This window comes from Diabrotica virgifera, chromosome 7 (genome assembly GCF_917563875.1).
Source record: "Diabrotica virgifera virgifera chromosome 7, PGI_DIABVI_V3a".
NCBI lineage: Eukaryota > Metazoa > Arthropoda > Insecta > Coleoptera > Chrysomelidae > Diabrotica > Diabrotica virgifera.
In genome coordinates this window covers 230,715,715-230,741,227 of record NC_065449.1, presented here as the reverse complement: position 1 = coordinate 230,741,227, position 25,513 = coordinate 230,715,715, and the positions used below count along the sequence as shown (strand labels likewise).

General features: G+C 32.8%; 1 protein-coding gene across 4 annotated transcripts in view; it reads left to right on the top strand.

The window, feature by feature from the left end:
* LOC114344042 (calcium/calmodulin-dependent protein kinase type II alpha chain) overlaps positions 1–25,513 on the top strand; it is a 712,828-nt gene that overhangs the window by 419,123 nt on the left and 268,192 nt on the right. The gene's annotated exons all lie outside the window — the stretch shown is intronic.

The window sequence follows — 25,513 nt, the reverse complement described above, 5'->3', positions numbered from 1 at the left end:
AATATGTGACTGATCTAATCAGTTTTCGTCGTCAATCTTCAGAGCTGCAGTAAATAAAACTATGAGAGCAAATATGATAATCAATGTTCAGTAGTAGAGATATTACGGAGACAGGATCGGTATTCAGACGTTGGCCGCCATCATGTTTATCATTTTCCGAAATCTTCCTTTTTTGAATTCTTCGCGAAAAAATCCGTAAGAGTAGTTCGTCTATATTCATCATTCGAGGAATATCATCATTGTTATACGACACTCACGATATCTTTTGGACCCTGAAATAGCACTTTTGGACCCTGAAATAGCAATTCAAATACTTAAAATTTGTCCAACACTGTAGTTTTTAACATATATTTGGGATCCTTTTTCTGTTTTTACTTTTTTATCCACCTGTTTCCCTGTCTTATCCCATTGGGTCAGTTAGTTCTTGTTCTACTTTACTTTTATTGTGTTTTTCTGGTAGATATATTCCATCGTTTTGATTATTCTCTGGGAATAATTAAAACGATACAAAACATCTACCATAACAACACAATAAAAGTAAAAGTGGAAGATGAACTAACTGACCCAATTGAAGCCGGCAATGGGATAAGACAGGGGGATTCCTTGAGTTCTTTATTGTTCAACCTGATCATGGACGAAATAATAAAAAAGTTAGAACTAAAAAAGGATACCAAATGGGAGAACAACAACTTAAAATAATCTGCTATGCGGACGATGCAATACTAATCTCTCAAAGTGAAGATGATTTACAACGTATGCTGCACCAATTCAACATAATCGCCAGAAAATTTAACATGTTAATTTCCACAAAAAAGACAAAATGCATGGTTATAACAGCAGATCCAATAAGATGTAAATTGGAGCTGGAAGGTCAGATAGTAGAACAAGTGATGGAGTTTAAATACCTAGGCATCACACTATCTAGCTACGGAAGGCTCGAAACAGAAGTGGAAGATCAAGTGAATAGATCAAACAGAGCCGCAGGTTGCCTGAATGACACAATATGGGGAAATAAAAATATCGGAAAAGAAATGAAAGGCAGAATTTACAAAACTGTCATCAGACCAATAATGACATACGCGGCAGAAACACGACCCGACACAGAGAGGACTGCTCGAAACAGCGGAGATGAAAACCCTTTGAAAAATCGATGGTAAGACTCTATGGGACAGAGCTAGAAGTACAGATATACGACGGAGATGCAAGGAGGATAACATTAATAACTGGGTAAGAAACAGAAGAATAGAATGGAATAACCACATAAGCCGAATGACAACAAATAGGGTAGTCAGGACAGCGAGAGACGGTTCCCCAATAGGAAGACGATCAGTGGGAAGACCACGAAAACGATGAAACGACAACTTACTAGAGGCACATTGGAAAAACAGACATGTCTTTACAAAAAACAAGAAGAAGAAGAAGAAGTTCCAACTGTGTTCCTCGTTAATTCCTTTAATCGTTAAAAAATAATATAATAAATAATTTAAAAAAAAAATAAAAAAAAAAATAAAAAAAAAGAATACAAAAAAATAAAAAAAAATAAAAAAAAAATAAAAAAAAATAATAAACAACAAAAAATAATTATATACAGGATTATATAGCACATAGTAATTAAAAATAACTTCAAATGGAAATAAATATTGAAGTGTAAATCATTGTTATCACTGTAGATAGTATGATATAAAATATAGTCAATATTTATAAACATATGTCTCTAGAGCAAAATAAGTTCGGCTAATGGATTAAGTCCACAGTCAAGAAAACCAAAAAAAAAAAAAAAAAAAAAAGAAGTTTTGATTATTCTTAGAAGTACTTCTCTTGTGTACAATGAGTGGATAACGTCATTTATGTTGTTTACGACCCTGACAAATGCCTTTTTAAGGTCCACCAAAAATAATTATTAGATTTTTCTTGCACTTGCCTCATTATAAACATTGCGTCGGTGCATGACCAATTTGTTAAAAAGGTTTGATCTTAGTAGAACAATTTAATTCTTGTGGTGTGATAGCTCAAATAATAAAGGCGACTTTAAAAGAACATAACTATTGGTATTGTTACACGATCCCGTTCCTACTTTACTGTTTTTATTTAAAATTTCCTGTTTAATTTTGAACGATAGCTGAAACTAATTACGACCATTTCCCTAGTCCGAGCCTGGATCTGTCTTGTATCAGTAATAAGCAAATTTCAGGCAAACCCAAGTTTAATCAAATCTCTCAACGTCGTACTCAAATTTAAATAAACGAAACTCCGGGAAGAGTTTTTCTGAAGGATTACTTTATTAGTCTCCATAAGTGGCGAAAAAATTGAAACCGGTTTTAAAAAATTACACAAAATTGATGAAAAAATTTATGAGTCCGCTTTTTATATAATCAAATTTTCATTTGTTGTTTGTTACTAATAAATATTTATGTATCTATATTAAGAATATATTCGTGTATTCGTAAATATATTAGTCCAGAAAGCCACTGCGCATCCGCTAGGAAAAATATTCCGATTCGGATTTTTTGCACAATCTTACTCAAAAAGGACCCCTTATAACAAATTTGCATGTTGCCAGGACCAAAAGTGGGTCAAACATTTTTTAAACGTTTTTTTTTTTGTTTTCTTCCTAAAATTATTATTTTTGCATGGAACAAAGTTTTTTAGGTTTTTTTGGATCATTCCAAATAGAAAAGGTCTTTAGTGACTTTTCTCTAAAGTTGTTAGTTTTTGACATATAAGCGATTAAAAATTGAAAAATTGAAAAATCGGCCATTTTTAACCTTCAAAAACTATGTGAAAAACTTAAAATTTGAATGTTACCAAGGTAGGTAGATATTCTTTAAACATCGATAGATGAAATCCCGAAGAGTTTTTGCAATACAGTATTCAAAACTCCTTTATTTTTTAATTTCTAATCACGCGTGCGCGGCACTATTTTCCACCGTTGAATGTGTATACAGTATGTTGCAAATGAAAGGAATAAATTCGTTATTTCGTAAACCGGCGACTTTAAGGAAAAACCCGAAACAGGTCGATTTTTATTTTTAAGTTATGATATTATGGCATATATAGTATACTAGTGACGTCATCCGTCTGGGCGTGATGACGTAATCGATGATTTTTTAAATGAGAATAGGGGTCGTGTGGTAGCTCGTTTGAAAGGTTTTTCAATTCTCTATTAAGTAATCTAAATATTTACCTAATTATTTATTCAGGGTGTCCAAAAATTTTTTATTGAATTAAATTATTTGACAAAAAAAGAAATAGAAGGACACCCTGTATAAATAATTATATAAATGTTTATATTACTGAATAGAGAATTGAAGAACCTTTCAAATGAGCTAGAACACGACCCCTATTCTCATTTAAAAAAATCATCGATTACGTGATCACGCCCAGATGGATGACGTCACTAGTATACCATATATGCCACAATATCATAACTTAAAAATAAAAATTGACCTGTTTCGGGATTTTTCCTTAAAGTTGCCGGTTTACGAAATAACGAATTTATTCCTTTCATTTGCACCATACTGTCGGTGGAAAATAGTGTCGCGCACGCTTGATTAGCAATTAAAAAACAAAGAAGTTTTGAATACTGTATTGCAAAAAACTCTTCGGGATTTCATCAATCGATGTTTAAAGAATATCTACCTACCTTGGCAACATTCAAATTTTCAGTTTTTCACATAGTTTTTGAGGGTTAAAAATGGCCGATTTCGCAATTTTTCAATTTTTAATCGCTTATATGTCAAAAACTATCAAATTTAGAGAAATGTCACTAGAGACCTTTTCTGTTTGGAATAATTCAAAAAACCTAAAAAAAACTTTGTTCCATGCAAAAAAAATAATTTTAGCAAAAAAAAACAAAAACAAAACGTTTAAAAAATATTTTACCTACTTTTGGTCCTGGTAACATGCAAAATTGTTAAAAGGGGTCCTTTTTGAGTAAGATTGTGCAAAAAATCCGAATCGGAATTTTTTTCCTAGCGGTTGCGCAGTGGCTTTCTGGACTAAATAAAAAACTGAGCATGGAAGAATCTTATTATCGCAGAAAACGAAATCGTAAATGATCTACAAAAGAAAAAGAAGCACTAGTTATATAACATCTTTATATAATATTTGTTAAGAAAATATTCTTAATGAAAGGTAACATCGATCTATTTTTATATAATTTTCAACGATTTCCATGATGTACTTTCAACTATTCAGAAATTTCTTTATAATATTCTTGTATGAGAGAAAGTTTTCTGTATCTCTATGCAAATGATTTAACTAGCCGAGGTCTTGAATAGGTCCTGGTCAGCTATAAACAGGTCTTCTAAAGCTGTTTGGGCACTACAGGCCTAAGGTCTTTTTGGTGTTCCACTCCAACCATTAAAGCCCAACCATTCAATATTTACTTATTAAGCGAGGTCCCCCTTCCAACGAGGTCTCATACATCACGATCATGTAAGTTGTTGTACCCCCAGCCGAAAAAGCATAACAAATGACCAACCAGAACGAACCTTAGGCGTTTTCCCAGAAATAACATGGTCGCCTCCACCAAAAAGTTGCTCCATTGCTCTTTTACTAATGTTGATCATACAATGCATGAAGAATGACAAGTTACCGGCTATTGACGACTTAGTTGTAGGTATTTGTATATTTACTGAAGGTACGCGAGATAGCTGATACAGTAAGCAAGTCAAAAGATCGCACGATTTATATCATGCATGAAATTTTGGGCATAAGAAAGCTATCAGCCTGATGAGTGCCGCATGTTGTTTAAGTGTAATCCAAATGAGTTTATTCGTTGTTTCATAACGGTTTATAAAACAAGGTTCGACTTATACACACCAGATACCAATAGGAACAGTGGATACAGTGAATGTCACCCCGTGAACGTTCTCCGAAGAGAGCAAATACTGTCCAATCGGTGGGGAAAGTGATGTCGACCATTTTCTAAGATTCACAAGGTGTGATCTATATCAACCTGGAAAATAGTAAAACGTTCAGAGGGCTTTATTCTGTCGTATTATTGAGCCAATTCGACGCCTAATTGCAGAAAAAAAAACAGCCCAATTGGGGAAGGAAACAGTACTCTTCCACCATGACAACGCACCTGTTCACACCTCCACCGCTGCCATGACTAAGTTGGTCGAATTGGGCTACGAACTACTGTTCCATCCATAGTATTCTCTATATTTGGCCCTGTATGACTTCTTTTTGTTTCCAAACTTGAAAAAGTCACTCTTCTTCTTTTTTGTGTAGACATGACTGTCTGTTTTTCAATGTGGCTCCAGTAAGTTGTCATTCCTTCGTTTTTGTGGTCTTCCCACTGATCGTCTTCCTATTGTGGAACCGGCTCTCGCCGTCCTTACTGTTTTTCCTCTTTGTTGTCATTCGGCTTATGTGGTCGTTCCATTCTACTCTTATGTTGTTCACTCAGTTATTAATGTTGTCCACCTTGCATCTCCGTCGTATACAGTGAGCACGTAAAGGTTGGAATAAATTCATTTTCTCGAGAATGGACGATTTTGGAAAAAAATCCCGAAACAGGTCAATTTTTATTTTTACATTGCGACTTGCTGGCATATGTATCATACTAGTGACGTCACCCATCTGGGCGTGATGACGTCATCTATAATTTTTTTAAATGAGAATAGGGGTCGTGTGATAGCTCATTTGAAAGGTAATTCAATTCTCTATTCAGTAATATAAACATTAAAATATTTATTTATACAGAGTGCCCAAAAAAAAATTTGAATTAAATTTATTGACATAAAAGGAAGAATGTGTGTAATTTATTTAACTCAAAATACTTTTTTACTACTATCAGAAAACAGGAAATAATGTTTGTTTGACAAATAAATATTGTTTTTTCCTTAAATTCAATATTAAAGCCGCCACCCACCTTCCCCTTGACAGTTTCAACATTTAATTTATGCGAAAAGCAATTATTATTTTTCAAATAAACATTTTTTTTTTTTGTTTTTTGAGAGCAGGAAAATGTATTTTGGACTAAATAATTTACATGCATTCTTCTTTTTATGTCAATAAGTTTAATTAAAAAAATGTTTTTTTGTACACCCTGTATAAAGAATTATGTAAATGTTTATATTACTGAATAGAGAATTACATTACCTTTCAAATGAGCTATCACACGACCCCTATTCCCATTTAAAAAAATCATCGATGACGTCATCACGCCCAGATGGGTGACGTCACTAGTATGGTATATATGCAGAAGTCGTAATTTAAAAATAAAAATTGACCTGTTTCGGGATTTTTTTCCAAAATGATCCATTCTTGAGAAAATGAATTTATTCCAACCTTTACGTGCTCTCTGTATATGCACTTCTAGCTCTGTTCCATAGTGTCTTACCATCGATTTTTCGAAGTGTTTTCTTCTCTGGTGTTTCTAGCATTATTTTTGTCCTTTCTGTATCAGGTCGTGTTTATGCCACTTACGTCATTATTGGTCTGATGACTGTTTTGTAAATTCTGCCTTTCACTTCTTTTTCGATATTTTTATTTCTCCATATTGTTTTATTCAGGCAGCCTTCGGCTCTGTTTGCTTTATTCACCTGATCTTCCACTTCTGTTTCGAGCTTTCCGTAGCTAGATAGTGTGATGCCTAGATATTTAAACTCCATGACTTGTTCTATTTATCTGACCCTCCAGCTCTAATTTACACCTTATTAGATTTGCTTTTATAACCAGCTATTATAAAAAGTCACTCGCTGGGCAGAAATTTAAGTCGAATGAGGACTTCATCATCGCCATGGAAGCCTAGTTTGCAGACTTCGAGAAAACATATTTCTAAGATGAAAACCAGCTATTATAAAAAGTCACTCGCTGGGCAGAAATTTAAGTCGAATGAAGACTTCATCATCGCCATGGAAGCCCAGTTTGCAGACTTCGAGAAAACATATTTCTAAGATGAGTTAAGCAGCATCGCTGGGTCAAGTGTATCGAGCTAAAACGAGATTACGGTCAGATGTAAATCATCACTTTTTCAAAATTTTCCTTTTTCTGTCAAATAACTTATCAGACAGCCTTGTAGTTAGTCAGCAAAGCAGCAATCGACGTGGTACTTAACCGGGCCAAAAATCTCAATTAGAGAAAGAGTCTGAACTCAAAAATTTAAAAGTGGTTAATTGCCTTCTTTTAATTAATTAATAACTTTGAATACAGTTAAATGACAAATTGGTAGATTTATTTTAGCTTTTACTATCGTAAATCTAAAATTATTATTCGTTTTATAAATAATTTATGGCAAGTTTTCCCCGTAAAATAACAACGTGTTATATTGTGAAATATAACGTTGCGTTAAATTTAAACAAATGTTCGTTCATTACTCGTTAATTTGCTTCGAAATTAATTGCTGATGAAATTTGTACGGTGGTCATTTTATAAAACGTCCGATTCATTTATACAGAACGTCGATATATCAAGGTAACGGAAATTCAATAATAATAATTACAGTCATTTGTATGATAAAGAATGACAAAATATTTTTTTAGGTTTTCTGTCTAACTATTATTATTCTTTGTAGTCTATCAGGTGCAATATAGATTAAGATTCACTTTTGTTTTGCTGTTTGTGAAGAGAAGACGCAGGCCCAGAGCACGATTTAAGGACCAGGTGAAAGACGGTTAAGATATCCACCTACTAATATTAAGAGTACGAAATTTGAAAACCAAGTCGAAGGATAGGAAGCTGATTCTAGAATATGCCAGGACTCACCATGGGTTGTAGAGCCAATTATGATGATGATGATGATGATTGTTTTGCTGTTTATTCTTTCATGCTTCTTTTCCCAAATTATTTTACATATTTTTCTAACTAAAAATTTTCAGGCTAGGTGGCTTCTACGGTAGTACCTAGAGCTATCATAATAAACAAAACTATCAGACATCATCAAGAAATAAGCTGCAAAATACAAATGGAAATCTCCATCATCCAGGATCCTCTATTAAAAAATATAGATGGAAGAAAAAGCAATTTAAAGAAGGCTAATAATTTTTTTAAATTTCTCGAGAAAACACATCCAAATGAATGTAATAATACACTTGAGTGGGGAAGCGTCACATATGAAGACGGTGAAATTAAATTAGTCACTCCAAAGAAGTGTTCAACAAAATTAAAGCAAACATGAATCCCAGGAATGCCTTGGGTTTGATTTAATTACTGAAGAAAGAAATTTAATTTAATTTAATTACTGAAGAAATCCTAAAACAAGTCATAGTAAAGTTGACACATCCTAAAAATACCTTGTTCACATTTAAAAATTTATTTTGTGTAAGCTAAGTGTATTAATTCACCAAATTTATATAGTCCCAACACAAACACCTCCACCATTTTATAGGTGTACCTAATACAGAAAAACTGGTATGTATGAGATCTACAAATTACTCTTATCATGTGTATTTCTGCTGAATCACGGTTTCTGGTAGTACTGATAACAGTAACGAATCAGAAGATTTATAGACATCACCAGAAATGATAAGAACCGCCTTCTTTTCGTATACTTTGTTAATTAATACGTTGATACGGTTCAGAGGGTGGATCCAATACGGGAATTTTTGGTACCACCTAATTATCGATTTCTTTATTTGATGGACTTTATATCTTTATTTTGTAGAACGGAACATGTTTTTAATTATTATATAATCGACAGCTAATTGGAACAAAAATTGTTCTTTTAAAATAAATTGTTTTTGCTAAATTCTTCAATCCGAAAATACTTTTAAATTATTTTAAATCTGCTAGTAACTGAAACCATCTTGAGACTTTGTTAAAAGCTTTTTTCATCTCAAGAAATACTACATTTTTGTACTAATTTTAATTTTTAATCCATGTACCTACACATTTTTTCCTTCCAAACTTTCTTGGCTGTTATTGAAGATTCTGTGACACTGTTAAGTTATTGTACAGTAGTTTTCTTAAAATCCAAATTGGTGTGGGTTAAATTATCTAGATTAAGTATTTCTTTTTTTCATTTTTAATAAGTAGAAGGTTTTCTAATATTTTTGACATCGTTGATAATTTTATACAAATGTTAGGGTAATGTTATACCGTTATACTATTACTCAATGGTAATGGTATTTCTTATCTAGTGCCTATTATATCACAAAACCTCTCCAGGTACTATATCTATCATATCCTTTTCTAATATTAATGATTACCATATCGTTGATTGGGAAGAATAGTATGATAAGTCAAAAATGGTTCATTTTTAGTTTATATCAACAAACTACTCAGAATGAATGGATCTATTATGGAGAAAAGTATTGTAAGTGCAGTTTGAACGACAAGCACTAGACAGCTCTGTGACCAAGTATGGCATCTCCCACTTCCATACAACTGGTGTGGAGAAGACTCGGGTAACTCAGTTGTCTACAGTTCGTGCTAAGCTTAGGTCATTTTTATTTAATCAATACTATTATAAGTCAAAATATTAACACTGCTTGCATCTTATTAGTGAATATTTTTGGAGCAAGAGAATTACATTTCAAAATATCATACTCTTCTTTAACAGGTAAGCATTTATTTTTATTATAATTTTGGTCAGTATGATGATTACAAATAATATGATACTCTTGAATAAAATAAGTACACCTGTGGGCATTTTATTTTTATTTCATTTTGAGTTAACATAGTTTTGAATATAATTTTGCGCTAAGTATAACGTGATATTTTTAGTTACCATTGTCTTCAACATAATTTCACTCAAATCCAAGAAATTATTTCGTTTTATCATTCTATTTCTTAAAATATTTTTTTCTTACTAGATACTTAATAACGCATTTTTTTTCACATACGCAGGAGAAAAAGTTCGTGTTTGCAAATCCTTCTTTATGGCAACTCTTTGCATTAACTCTCAAGTAATTGAGACCATTTTACGCAAACAAAATAATGAAGTAAATGGAATAATACAGGCAGATAATCGAGATAGACATGAAAAACATAGTGTTCCTGAGGAGTTGAAAGAAGAAGTGCGTAGTCATATTCGATATATTCCTTGAATGGAGAGCCATTACTGCCGATCTCAATCAAAGAAAGAATACATTGAAGGAGGAAAAACTATTGCCGACCTGCACAGAGATTATGAGCAGCGTTGTAAAGAACTCGGGAAACCTAACGTAAACTACTTGATGTACTCCAATATATTCAAAGGAGAGTTTAATTTATCTTTTTTATTCCAAAAAAAAAAGATAAGTGTGATTTTTGCCAGGGTTTTATTGATGCCTCCGAGGTAGAAAAACAAGAACTTCAGGAACAGTACAATAACCATATTAAAGACAAAGAACTGGCAAGAAAAGAGAAGGACATGGATAAAAATTCTCCGGATAAAATTGACGCTGTTTATGATATGCAGGCAGCATTGCCATGTCCACAAGGGGACTCGTCTTCTTTTTATTATGTATCAAAACTAAGTGTGTATAATTTAACATTGTACGAGCATAAAAGTACGGACGAAATGTGCTTTATGTGGCACGAAGGTCTTGCTCACAGAGGTGCAAGTGAAGTGGGTTCGTGCGTTTGGAATTATTTGAAGTCTGTGAACGACAAAAATAGTGAAATGATAGATGTTGTATTTTATACTGACAACTGCTTCGGACAAAATAAGAACCGCTTCGTATTTGCTTTATACATCTATGGAGTTTCTATTCTGGAAAATATTAGGTCCATCACCCATAAATTTTTAATTAGTGGTCGTACTCAGAACGAGGGAGACCACGTTCATTCTGTTATTAGAACGTTCAATTTATAGAACGTATAATGTTATAGAACGTTTACGTATCAGATAAATATGTAACATTGGTTAGACAAGCAAAGAAGCATGGAAATCCATTCAACGTACATGAAATGGGTCATGAGAATTTGTTTGATCTAAAACAACTATCAAGTGATATGAGCATAAAGGATTCTTTTAAGACGGAAGAAGATGGGTCAGTCCCTCTCTCAGGAATATGCGTTTTAAAAGTTACCAAAGAAAATCCTAGTTACATGCTATATAAAATGTCGTACAAAGAACAGGAGTTTAAAACCATAAACGTTCTTCAAAGCAAACGACGACTTCCATCAGCACGTGACGTTACTCTAAAACAAGCTTACAAGAAGAAAGTGGGAATAAGTGAAAGAAAGAAAGCTGGCCTGCTCTCTCTTTTTGAAAAGAAAAAAGAATGTAGCGGTTATGCCACAATACTATAGGGATTTTTACTCTTGTAGAAACGGAAACTTGTAGAAACTTTCATTTTTTTTTAATGGGAGCCCAAATTTTTTGTTTTTTTATATTGGTATTGTACTATAACTGCGATTTTTTCATTAATTGTTGTTTAAACTCTAATAAAACATCTAAACTGTTCCGTTTTATTGTCCCTAATAACCTTATAATTGTGAAATAGTACAAAAATTTTATAAAGAAAAGTATTATAACTCAAAATGGGGATGAAAAATATGAGTTGGGGGTGGTATATGGATTGGATGTAAAACCCATATTGTCAGTTAATACTGTAAGTTTTAATTATTCTGATGAAAAGGATATTTAATATTGTATTGCTTAAGTAATCCGATCTCGTAACCCATCTCAATCTTTAATTGTCTTTTCTGTAAACTTAATGTTTTTGAAATATCATACTATTCTTCCCAATCAACGATATGAGACTGTATGTCTGTTTCTTGCAAAGTTTTTCATTGAATGCCGTAAAATGAAAATTATATCGGCTATCTACCTTCCTTGTATAGTTTCCTAATATATTTGCCTATTAATTATATTATTCTTCCAATTTTCATGACTTAATTTTACGGCTCTCTACATTGTACAATTTCATAGGCGGAACCAAGGGGGTTTTGGGGGTTATAATCTTCCATTGGGATGTACTTTGAGCTCTATACGCTTAACACCATACCCGCTAGAGACCCTCCAGTAGTTGTAACCCCCCCCCTTAGGGCCTTGTAATCACCCTTGTGACCATCCTGGTTACGCCCGTTGTACAATTTTGAACATTTACCTTGCTTTTGTATCAAAATACATACTAACATAGTGCTTTTACATTGATAGATTTGTTTCTTCCTACAGTTTATTAAAAATATCATCAGCAGGTATCACTGGCTCGGCAACCCTTTTTGGATCTTGGTCTTCATTTTGTTTTGGTTCATAGATATTCAAAGTCGTTCCAAAAGTATAAAGATCATTCCAAAACTGAAAAAAATCGCCCCAAATATAGTTGTTTTCGGTAAGATTTGTGTAAAGCGGAACTTTCGACTTAATAAGTCATACCGAAAGTTGAGCTTTGGGGACAGCTGCAGAAAAAATTATTTGTTTAATGTTTTGATGTAGGTATAAATGAGTTTTGTGTGCTAAAACCTAGTAATCTGTTGTAGCAAATAGTTTTGTATTTAAAAAATCCTTATTATTATTTTATTTATTATTATGTAAATTATTATTATATAAATGAAACAAAGAAGATAGTAATTAGTACCTATATTCAATATAAACCATATATTTTTAGTAATAGAATGACAATCAAAAATCTTTATGCATACGTTAAACCTTCACAAATGTTTGTAAACCGCCTAAATTGTTACTGTAATAATAATAACCAACAATTTTAATGAAACACAAGAAAAGCACTCGCCTACACAAACAATATACACTTTTATTTTTTTGATTTCCCACCACTTAGTGAATCAATTACACTCGAATTAGTTTCCTTCTTTTCTGTTACATACTTCCATATAGTTATCTATTGTTTCAGGAGGTTTTTTCATAATTATTTTGCATCTGTTAGATCATAACTTTTAACATTTTGTTTTATAAGGCAGTAAACAACAACAAAAATTTAGGACAGAACTAGATTTAATGAATCGTCTTGCGAATTTGGACAGTGTTGGTTTTGAGAGATAATAAAGAATATTTTTTGGAAAAATTGGAATATTTTTTGAAAAAATCAGAATATTTTTTGTAAGAAATTGCTTATTACCATTGTTTTGTTTTCGACAAAGTATTTGAAAACGACATGGAAAACAAACGTTGATAATACATAGGTCATTTGAGGCGCTCAGAGCAACAGTGGCTTAAACCAGAAATTAAACATTTTTAGATTAATATATCAATAAAAGCAGCAACATTAAATCTTTGGATTAACAACGGTCTACGCAACGTACCTCTATATTTGGCTAAATAGCGCTACATAAGTTGTAGCGCCATCCCATAAACATAATGTAAATACGAATGAAAATATTGCATTTATCCCAAAACTTCGTCTTTGGGGTTAGGCCACTGTTGCTGAGCAACAAATTTAAAGTTTTTCCAAAAAATATTTTAAAAATTTGTGATCGCGCAAATAATCTTTTAATCTGAAACCATTTTCTTATTGAATGCACCTCGACGTTTACCTATACTTCTTTAGTTCTTTAGGCGTGCGATGAAAGAGCGCGTCATGGTACAGTAAAACCTCGATATAACGGACCTCTATTTAATGGACTTCGGATATAACGGACAAAAAAATCCGGTCAAATTTGAAAAAAATTAGAACCTCTCTGTATTTTACAAAGAATGTCAAGAACATTTTCATTATAGCATTGTGCGGCCACATTTCTAATTATAAAAAAACAGCAAACTTCAAAAGTTGCTTGTTTGCAACTTAAAAAAAGTAATATGATTTATTTTAAACCTATTTTTATATAACGGACTTTCGGCATTAACGGACACCCCGTCCCCCCATTTAGTCCGTTATATCGAGGTTTTACTGTAATTCAAATACACAACTTGACCTAATGCGGAGACCAGGTATCCAGCATACCAGAGGTAGGTGTGATAGAGAGCATGCCCTAAAAAGGGAAAGGAGCGAATCCCCAGCCTTTTTGTCTTAAAGTTTCTTTTTCTGCTTATCTCAAGCTTATGAAATCGAATAGCCTAAAATTATCTATAGTTTGTATTTCGGGGAAACTATTTACCATCATTCTCCTTGGCCCTACTTTAGGGTTTTTCTCCTGCTTCTGCAGAGTAGATACTTAATAAGTTCTTTATATTAGGGCGAATATCTTCATATTAGGTTGAGTATGATTTCGGCTTTAAACATATGTCAATGTTAATTGATGCTATCTCAGCATCAATTGCTGCCGTACCTAGTCTTCATTTTTCTGCAATATACATTATTTTACATTGCCCAACATTTAGCAATGAAAAGAGTAAGGACTAAAAAAGGATACCAAATAATGGAAGAAAACAACTTAAAATAATCTATTATGCAGACGACGCAATACTCAGACATCTCTCAAAGTGAAGATAATTTACAATGTATGTATGCTGTACCAATTTAATATAATCGCCAGAAAATTAACCATGTTAATTTACCCAAAAAAAGACAAAATTCATGGTTATAACAGCAAATATATTAATATGTAAATTAGAGCTGGAGGGCCAGATAATAGAACAAGTGATGAGGTTTTAATATCTAGACATCACACTATGTAGGCATCATACTCTCATGTGGCCACAATGAAGGCCAACAGTTTCCTTAGTGGTAGTTTTATCTTTTCTGGTTCAGTCCTCATTTCACCAGTGAATTCCTGCTTTATATCACTTAACACATTGCAATGGCATAGCAGTTGCATGGAAGTTGCTTCTTCCATTTCCCATTTTCTGCACCATGGTTCATTCATCTTACCGAGTTTGTATAGGTGTTCTCTTAAACGACAATATCCTGTCACCATTTCTGCGACCGATTATATCTCTGCTGTAATGAGAGTTTTTGATCAATATTCTTGATTATTTTCTTAGCCTGGATCTGCTTTTAAGCGACTTTCCATTTCTTTTGATGATTCCGTATCAGCCACTTTTGATCCTCTTTTTTGTAGTATCTTTGGTGATGCCACATAATGGTTCTGTGCCTACAAAGTTTTCTCTCGAGCTTTGTTTTACCAACAAATCTGCTTATTCATTTCCATGCACCTTCATGATCCGACATCCATATTAAAGACACTTTATTATCATTTGCCAGGTTGTTGAGGAGATATTTGCAGTTCCTCACCAGTTTTGTTTTGGTGAGTGAGTCCTTTCCTTGATTCTATTTGATTAAGCATGTAATACATACATGTATGTTGACCTAGGCTGTAACATTTATTATAATATAGTCTGTAACATAATCAGCCTATCCAAAGGCTCCTGATTCAGGACCAAGGGCAGTTTTAGATCCATCAATGAACCATATTAAGTCCCCATTCATATTTGGGACTTTTTGTTCTCTAGATGGTATAATTGTGTTAATCTTCTCAGTTAAGATTAGGTCTGATGTCATTATATTTGAGTTAATCATAAAGATGGATTCCACAAGTATAGTCTCAGTAGTACCAGTAATTGGTCTATTTGATAGCTGTCCATACCTGTTCCACATCTGGAAAAAATTACGGGAAGGAAAAATTACTACTCTTTAGTCTCTTCATCTCTTTCCTGTCGATCACATAAGATGTCACATGTCATTAAACTACGACAAAAGAATATATACTCTCCAGAGTATATATTCTTTGCTACGATTTATGGTTAACTATGATAGGTAGGGGGAAAAGACTAGCTTCAGTAGGTTCAGGGGTTTTTACTGTCGGCATACGTAGAATACTAGCGTGGATAAATCCTTTCTAAAATCATAGGGTTCGCTTCTACTCCACTTAGTTAAATTATTGTGACCAATTTTAACCGCATTTCTGTTGAAGCTAAATGAAGTGTAGTTAAATGGTGAACAGAATTGTGCACTCAATAACTACGCTGTCGAAATCTGGAAGACGATTTATTGAAACTTCTAGATACCTTCGTTTATTTGTACCGAACACATGCATATTATAATTAAGTAAAAAATACAGTTAGAAGGTAATATAAATATGTGTTCCAGAAATGTCTACCATCGAAGTGACAATGCAGATATTTGACGATAAAATAAACAGTTTAAAACATATACTTAAAAAATAGTTGTTATGATTACTCACTTAGCTATTTTGAAATATTTTTAGAGACTCATGTCATCTAATCCCATATTTATATGTACACTGAAAAAAGGTTAATGCATCTATCATTATTACTATTAAAAAATATCTAGATTTAATTTTTGTTTGTCAACTTGGCTGTCTTTTATACGACTCTTGTTCTCACGGTACCTATCCGTTACAAATGTTGGACACTAACATGGCTATTTTGACTTTGTCGACTGCTGTGCAAAAAACTCCGGTAGTGGTCAAGTTAAACCAATTTCGAAGTTTATGGATATTCTTCTTTCTAGATCCCTTTTCCCATGAACATTAACTTAAAGTATGGTCCAAGGTGTTGTTTATTATGACCAATTGGCGCTCTTTGCCCATTCTGTGTAGAACTTCTTTTTCGGTAATTTTGTCTATCCAGGAAATCTTTAACATCCGTTAATAACACCACATTTCAAATGTTTAAGTCACTTCAATGATTCTTCAGTTAAGGTTCATGACTTCATTCCAATGGTACAACCATTTTAAATTCTGGTCTTCAAGAAGCTTTATTTTTAGTCCTTTATTTTTTCAGACCATTTGAGTGATTTTTTATTAGTGGTTTTTTAAATGAGCATTAATTTGCCCAGTACTAGTTTATGATATTATGACTCTATATGTCAGGGGTGGCCAAACTGCGGCTCGCGAGCCACATGCGGCTCTTTGAAGGATTACTTGTGGCTCTCGATTGTACCCGAGTTATTTTTCAATTTTGTATTAGATATGCTTTAAAAAAATTATTATCGTTCCATAATATGTGTTTCAAAATGTCTTTTAATTTACTGACAACAAACATGAAAGACTTTGTAACAAATTCCATTTCCATCCAAGATAAGAATGATATGACACATCGAAAACTGCGCTACCGAACATTACATAAGAGTGGCGCAATGTAAAAGTCAGTAATCAACCGAATCCAGACCGATTTTTGTATAACTCTTGCTACAGATGTAATTTGTAATTTGTATTAGGTACACATTTTGCATTTAAGTCATTTTACTCGACTTAGAAAAAAATGTTTACCATATTATACTAGAAAAACTTAACGAGTAGGTATATAAAAAAATTTGAACAAGGGCAATATTTAATGATAACAACGAATGAAGGAACAATGTATAAATTTGAAAAGGTAGACAGATTTGAATATTTAGGGACTTTATTTTCTAGTAAACCAAACATCCGGGATGAAATACACAAAAGACTAATGTCAGGGAATCGTTGCATGTATGCACTCAATAGAATACTCAGAAGCAAAAATATATCCAAAACAGCTAAATTAAGAACGTATAAAACTGTGATACGACCAATAGTTACGTATGCCTCAGAAACTTGGACTATGACAAAAACCGAGCAATCAATGTTACAAGTATGGGAAAGAAAAATACTTAGAAGGATATTTGGGGAAAAAATAATCAACAATCAGTGGACACGAAGAACAAACAAGGAATTAGAAGAATTGTATAAGGAGCCTAATATAATTGCAGTTATAAGATCACAAAGACTTAGATGGTTAGGACATGTCCAAAGAATGGTCCAAGTTAGAATGCCTAAAATCATGTTAAGCGCTACAATAGGTGGTAAAAAGAGAAAAGGAAGACCTAGGACCAGATGGAGCCATGAAGTTAATGATGACCTGAAGTATCTCAATGCAACCAATTGGAAAGAAAAAGCGAAGAACAAGCAAGAATGGAGGAAGATTGTAAACCAAGCCATGAGCCTGCTTGGCTCGAAGTGCTAATGTATATATATGTATATATATATATATAAAAAGCCGGAAGGAATATTGACCGAACTCCAAAATAGATTTGAAGACTTAAAATATGTTAAATCGTCTCTTCATTCTTTTCCGAATTCGTTTGAAATGAACATAGTTCATAAGGTGAATTTTTTTTTATTACCAATATATGACCCAAACAACATCTGGAGAATTAAAATTAATAGAGACGCAAGAAGATCAAGCTCGAAAATAAAACTATAAGTCGACGCCGAATACCGAATTTTGGAAATTTGTACCAGAATCCAAGAAGGTACCCTAAAAAAGAATGCTTGTCGAATTATTTCCATATTAGGAACAACGTACTTGTGTGGACCATTTTATTCCATTTTATAATTCGTGAAATCCTAACACCGATCAATATTACCTAACAAGCATCTAAAAGAATTACTGAGAAGTCACATATTAATCACCAAATTCTAAAGAATTATCAAAAGAAGGAAAACAAAAATGTAATTAAGTTTAAATATTTCGTAATTGTATTTCGGTCTTCAGTAAGTAAAAGTTCTGTTCAAAAAATTGTAAATACCTTCTATACATAGATACTTTTTGAATAAGTGTTTTATTGCGGCTCGCGAAAAACTTCAACTTGTGCAAAGTGGCTCGGACTATTAAGAAGCTTGGCCACCCCTGCTATATGTCTTGATCTTGTTTCTGTTTAAAGTTTAATATTCTAACCCTCTACCCGAAGTGTTTTGAATGATTTAGTTGATAATATAAGAACCATGTTAATTTATAACTTTTAAACATTGTTTAACCATTGTTTATGGGCTTTGAAAGGTATGTACATACAATAACGTTATAAATTGTTTAATAAACTTTTTTACCCAAACACCTTTTTTCAGTGTACTTAATTACTTAAATTATCCAATCATTTCATATCTTTTAACATTTTGTTGGAATGCTAGAGTATATCTAGTTTCACTTCATATAGCTGTATCAAAACTATATTTAACCTTATAGTTCCTACTTTAATATTATGTATTTCCATATTTATTTAATTTAACTTTAATTCCTTATTTGTTATTTCAATGTATTATTATCTGTTATAGAGGACACATGTTTTTATAATCTTCCTTTTCGTTAGACGCTTTCAAAATACTTTTTTGAACGTCTTCTTGTTTGGTTTGTACATAGTTAATTAAGTTCACTAAAGGTATAACTTTTATTCAATGTGGTGTAATAATACAAGGTATATATCAAAAAAACCTTAATACATGATATTAGAAAAAACATCTATTTTGTAAATGCTTCTATATTTTATACCAACTTAAACAATTCATTCGTAATGTAGTTTTTATTCTTCATCAGTCTATTATTGATTACGGTTATCATTAAATGGCTGTTTTCCGACGATAAAAGGCTGAAATAAATTTTCAAGTGATCTCTGAAGAGACCAGAATATATTTTATCGATGCTTGTATATCCTGATTCTTTAACTTCGTTCCATTGATTTTTTGAACCAAGAAAGTTAATGTCATCATCATTATCATTGGCTCTACAACGCATGGTAGGTATTGGCCTGTTCCAGAATCAGGTTCCATTCCTTCCTGTCCTTGGTATTCCAATTTCGTACTCCTAAAGTTAGTGTCATTATTAGAAAATATAACAGAGGGATTGCCACGTCTGCTGATGATGCGTTTGAGGGTGAGAAGAGATGACTACATAGTGAGACTTGAGACAAGTTCAAGTTGGCAGGCTTGAGTGACCATGCAGATAAACACAGCGATATAGCATTTGGTTATGGGGGCCTTACGAAGTTTGGAATTGTATAGTCCACCTTGGTCTGTCTCTACATTTGTAAATGGTTGAGAACAACTAGTCGCTTTATTGGCAAGTCTGTCATTAATTGAGATGCTAATGGAGCCTTAGATCTAAAGCACGTTTTACAGTTATGGATGTTTGTCTTGATCTAACGCAGAGCATCAATATGCCAGACCTGAAGTTGGAAAGTGTATATTATGAACTAGCATAATCCAATAGGTTTTCTTTTTAACATGACTTTCACTAGGAAATATTTAGAGGGCAAGAGAAGAGGGTACTTTTGATCAAATGGTACAGAGACTTTAACCTTCCACCAACTCTTAACAATCCATATTCGTCCAGAAAGGGATTCATGGACAAAAAGGATCTTGTTAAACTTAGAGTTTTAGCTTTGAGAATAAAAAAATCTTGAGAAAACGAATCGACTTGAATAAGTTTAACAATCATGAGTTCGGCAGACTTGAGGTCACTCACCGAAAAGCTACTGGAGAATTTCTCTGATGGGTTTCTGGCATTATGAGCGAATCGTAGACAATAGGCAGCTACTCTTTGTAAGGTCATGAATGAACATACTCATTGAGTAATCTTGTCTAGGAATGAGGGAGAGACTTGAGCAAGATGTATAATCGGAGATTTTCGTTCCTCTGGAATATAAGTAATTTTCTTTCTCAGGTTGAGGAATACAAGATTTAAATTAATTTCAGAAAGAAACCTTGGCCGATTACACCACAGAGGGGATTTTGTTTCGAATTTATCTCCAGATAAATTCTGAATTTTGTTGTATAGTTGCAACTCTATTGGAAACAAAGGGAGTCCAACGGGACGGAGATGATCTCTATCGACCAACGTCACACTAGAATTTTGCCTTGTATGTATATTTATTTCGTTAATTTTCATCTTTGGGAAGTATTTTATTTTCAGAATAATAATACACTATTGAGAATGAAAAATGAATAACCATTTTCAATTTCGTTGCAAAACGAAAATACAGCCGAACCACATTCTAGTCCAATCAGAGAGTGCTGCAAGCACCTCTACCGGTTTCGAAACTTATTAGTCTCTCATCAGGAGGCACATATGCTGCTCTCCCCGATCCAACCAAAAGAAGCCCCAGCGTGCAGTCCCGGATTGCAACGAACGAAATGGCATGGATGCCCTAGCGGCAACTGCTAGCAAAATTGAAACTATTGAGAATGTTTAGAATTTGCAACGAAATTCAAAATCTTTCTATAATATTCTGGTAAAGCATAATTTGTCTAATGTCTAATTGTCTGTATGTTGTTAATTTTCTTCTTTGGGAAGTATTCTTATTTTCAGAACAATAATACACTATTGAGAATTTTTAGAATTTACAACGAAATTCAAAATATTTTCATAACATTCTGGTAAAACATATATTTGTTGTCTAATACCTACCAAACATTGTTGTAGTATTTTTAAACAACTTTAATGAAAACGCCCAACAATTAATTAATGCAATAATTCGAAGAAATGAAAATTACATGTTAAAATGTAACGCCTATAAAACTAATTAAATGCGTATTTGTAAACAATTTAGTTGGTAGTTGGATTATAATATTCAAATTATTCAACACAAAGCTTTTGCCTGTAAACAAACTAAACATATAGGTTCACTAATTAAAATAGTTACAAATAAGGTTAAAGAAATAAAAATAAATAATATACTCAATCAATCCACAAACTAAGCAAAGATGAAATTTGGCGTGCATTTCTTCCAAAACAGGTGGAGCCCTTTTATGGGATTTTGGTAGTTTTGCGTCTTTACATGTATGACCCATTACTCACACTCCAGCCATTTCATCTAATTAGCGTCCATCTGTATAGGTATTATACTGGTGGATTCATCTCTTGATCTCACTTCAGCCCTTTCATCTATTTAGGATCGACCTGTATAAAAAAACTGGTGATTAATTCACCTCTTGCTCTCACTACAGCCATTTAATATATTTAGGATCGATCTGTATACTATACATGTAAATCACCTCTTGTTGTCTTGTCTTGTATTGAGGTATGTATTTTGCGGTTTTTAAGTATCCAATTGAGTTTTTCAAATCCTGGCCATGCTAGTCCTGTACTGGGGATTTTCACTCTCTTTATCAAGTTTATCAAGTTTATCAAGTTATTTAGTTTTAAGTTTTGCCACCTGTTCCTTAACGCCTTTCACTTTGATTACTTCTCTGATCCAGACGTTTCATTTGCGATCTTTAAGTTTTATATGCAGCATCTGTCTTTCCATCGATCTTTGCGCTTTTGCCACTTTATCGATATTCTCCTTTGTAAGTGTCCAAGCTTGGGAGCCATATATGAAAACAGGAAGTATGCACTAGTTAAAAATTCGCGTTCTAAAATATTGCGGGTATTTTTTGTTTTTCAAAATTTAGCTACTAAATCGCTACTAAATCAATTCAATTTAAAAGTCTAAGTTTTTCAACCTAATAAAAATATTTGTAAAATAAAATACTTTTAAAATATTTTTATTGAAAAACTTATTGGACCATTTTCCTGTTGACAACCTCTATGGTTTCTAAAAATTGTAAGCCAGTTGGATGCTGCAGTGAAGACAAGAGGGAATTCTAAAAAGTTGCAATTAACAACCCTGTCTACAGCTTGGTAAAGTTCCAACGGAAAATGGACCTAGTTACTCTATAGGAGTAATACTAATATAAAATAAAAATGTATACCATTTTTATTCAGTTGCAATGCGAAGCCAAAAGTGTCTTAATTTCTACTAAGGTTAGAGAGCGCATCCATCACTCTTATCGACGATTTCACCTCTTGTTAGAGGCTCTTCAGAAAATGCATAGGCTGCTGTCTCTACTCCAGGTAAAAATTTTCGCCATTTATTAGTCCCCCATTGCAACTAACGTGATACTGACGTTCCAATAATACTAATATAAAAACCTAGTTACCTAGGACCTAGTTACTCCTATATAGAGTAACTAGGTCCATTTTCCGTTGGAACTTTACCAAGCTGTAGACGGGGTTGTGAATTGCAACTTTTTAGAATTCCCTCTTGTCTTCACTGCAGCATCCATCTGGCTTGCAATTTTTAGAAACCATGGAGGTTGTCACCAGGAAAATGGCCCAATAAGTTTTTCAATTAAAAATCTTTTAATAGAAGTATTTTATTTTAGAAATATTTTTATTAGGTTGAAAAACTTAGACTTTCATTTAGCAGATGCCGCTACGCACCTACTACCTTTACGTCAGGTGCAATGGGGGACTAATAAATGGCGAAAATTTTTACCTGGAGTAGAGATAGCAGCCTATGCATTTTCTGAAGAGCCTCTAACAAGAGGTGAAATCGTCGATAAGAGTGCTGGATGCGCTCTCTAACCTAAGTAAAAATTAAAACAGTTTTGGCTTCGCATTGCAACTGAATAAAAATGGTATACATTTTTATTCAATACAATTTACCTTTTTATGTGGTTATTAAATTAGTTCGGACCCTTTTAGTTTCAAAGAAATTATCAAAAGAAACTCGATATATGTAGGTACCTTATTCAAAAATGAAGCATTTACAAAATATTGATATCTCAAACGTATTATTACACCATCTCTATCACATATCTATTTCTAACAAACCACTTTTTGTTTTCTGATTCACTTACGAAATAGTAAGAGGTAAATATTTCAGAATTCCTTAAGTTACTGTGCTGATAAGTGTCTTTTGAATATTTTAAATTGTAACTAGATCATTAGTTTAAGTAGAAACAGGTAATATTAGGTTTGGCGCTTCTGTGATATATTCAGAAAAAAGATCAAGTAGTTCATATTTAACATCAGTAGGTTATTTGATTCATTTGTTTTTGTCATTAAATGTGATTTACGCAAGCTTTTAGCTATGTTATATGCGAGTACAAGTAAATAAATAAATAATATTTAAAATTATATGTCGTAGAAATTCGTAGAGTAAATTTACTTGTTAAGAGTTCTGTATTTTTTTATATTTTACATAGTCGTTTGTACAATTTTAACTTCCTCTTATACTTCTTCTATAAGTGCAGAGGGTGTGAATTTATGATACTGTTGTGAGTCACATACTCTTGATTGCTGGTCTGTGTATTATGCTGGGGCCACAGTAACGTTAACGTCTAACGTCCATTATCGTATTAATTAACACACCAAATATGATGGAATAAACTGCGAGTTAAAGTGACTGGCCACACTTATTTTAGCGCGTAGTCAACAGAAAACGCGTTTTTAATCCAATAATTTCAAGATCGAAGTCGAAGCTGCTGCGCTGTTATATTTTATGAGTGCCATTATTATTTTATGAATATATTATTTTATAAATGGATCAAAAACGGATCATTTAAATCAAAATGAAACCGTAGATTTTCTTATTTTACTAATGCCATACTCTGTATTAGAGTACACAGACTCGTTTCATACAGGTTCTCTGAACCGTAAATTGGAATATTTTCCTAACAGTGCCTTTTGGTATTGTCATACCTCGGTTAAACAGAGAACTTGAATCGAGTCGAAATTCATTTTAAATAAAAAATAACTTAGAAGATATTTTCAAATGTTTAAAAAATATTTGTTCACTCTTAATAGGAGTAACATTGTATCAAACAAATAAGATTGCAAAGTCTGCAGCAGAAAGAATATAAAGTAAGGAAATTCTTGATGAACAAAATCACTTTTTATAAAATTCCGTACAGAACTGAAATTTACAAAACATTTCTTTTAAAACCTTTTAAAATTCACAATTCGTCACACCCATTTGTCGCTGGCAAGGGGTTGATACTGTTTTGTTCATTCAAGCAAAGAGATACACCAACTTTTCCATTTTAGAGATCAATAACTAAGAAATATCGAGAAAACAACAAATAAAAAATGGTATCACCTCCATCTATATTTTATTGGAAATATCAACGTTTTTATGGGTTTTCCGTCAGACTGAGCAATAAAAAATTTCATTTAAAATATAGTTAGTTGTACAAGATGGATTGAGAAATATGCGTGTTGTCTCATAAATTGTTTGCTCTACATTTAAAAAATTCTCGATTCTAAATATTTTCCAAATTAAATAAAATCTATGGATACTAGCAAAATATCGTAATGAACATACAGAATCTAAGAATCGATGTATCTTAAATAACGCTATTACTATTAAAGAAACTAAACATCAACTGACTAACAAACACATATGATATCCGGAAATGGAAATCAACCATTGAACGAAGCAAATTCTTGAATGACTATCCAAGAGTAAGTAAGAAAAGTAGAGGCAAACCTCAAACTAGATAGAACTGATGACGAAGGATAGAATAGATGTAGATGATGATGAGGATGAAAGGATTTGGTATTTGAAAAAAAAAACGAATGGCTGATAAACTATGTAGACAAAAAAAGAGAGGGCACATAAACAAAACATTAGTGGACAGGGAAATAAACTTTAGAGAAGACAAAACGCGAAATGCAAGGATATAATGAATCTAGGATTAAAGAAAGTAAAGAACCTAAAAACTCTGCAGCTCTAAGCTGTTAAAAACGTTATCTACCTATTGTATTTAACTATCAAGAAATCTATGCCGCTTTTCTATGGGTATGATTAGTTTCTATGAATTGGAGAAACAGTGAACTTCTTTTTCGTGGTGTGCCTATTCGAGACGAATGTTGGCCATCATCATGGCAATATGTATCTTTTCTACAGCAGCGAGGAAAAGCTGCACATATATTGTGTTGAACCAGGTTCTAAGGTTCTTTAACGAGACTGTTCTTCTTATTTCTGGACCTCGCTTTCTAATTATTTTTCCTTGTAGGATGGTTTGTAGGAGAAAAGACAACTGGTAACTTTAAAAAAGACTAAACAAACAACGAAGATTATAAACGGATTCTAGTCTTCGGGTCTTCTCAGATTCAATCTGGGAAGACCAGCAGGAAAGATTGATATTGCATTAAAGAAGAATGTTTTAAAGTAGAAGGGGAAGATAAAAAAGAGAAAAATCGAATGAAGTC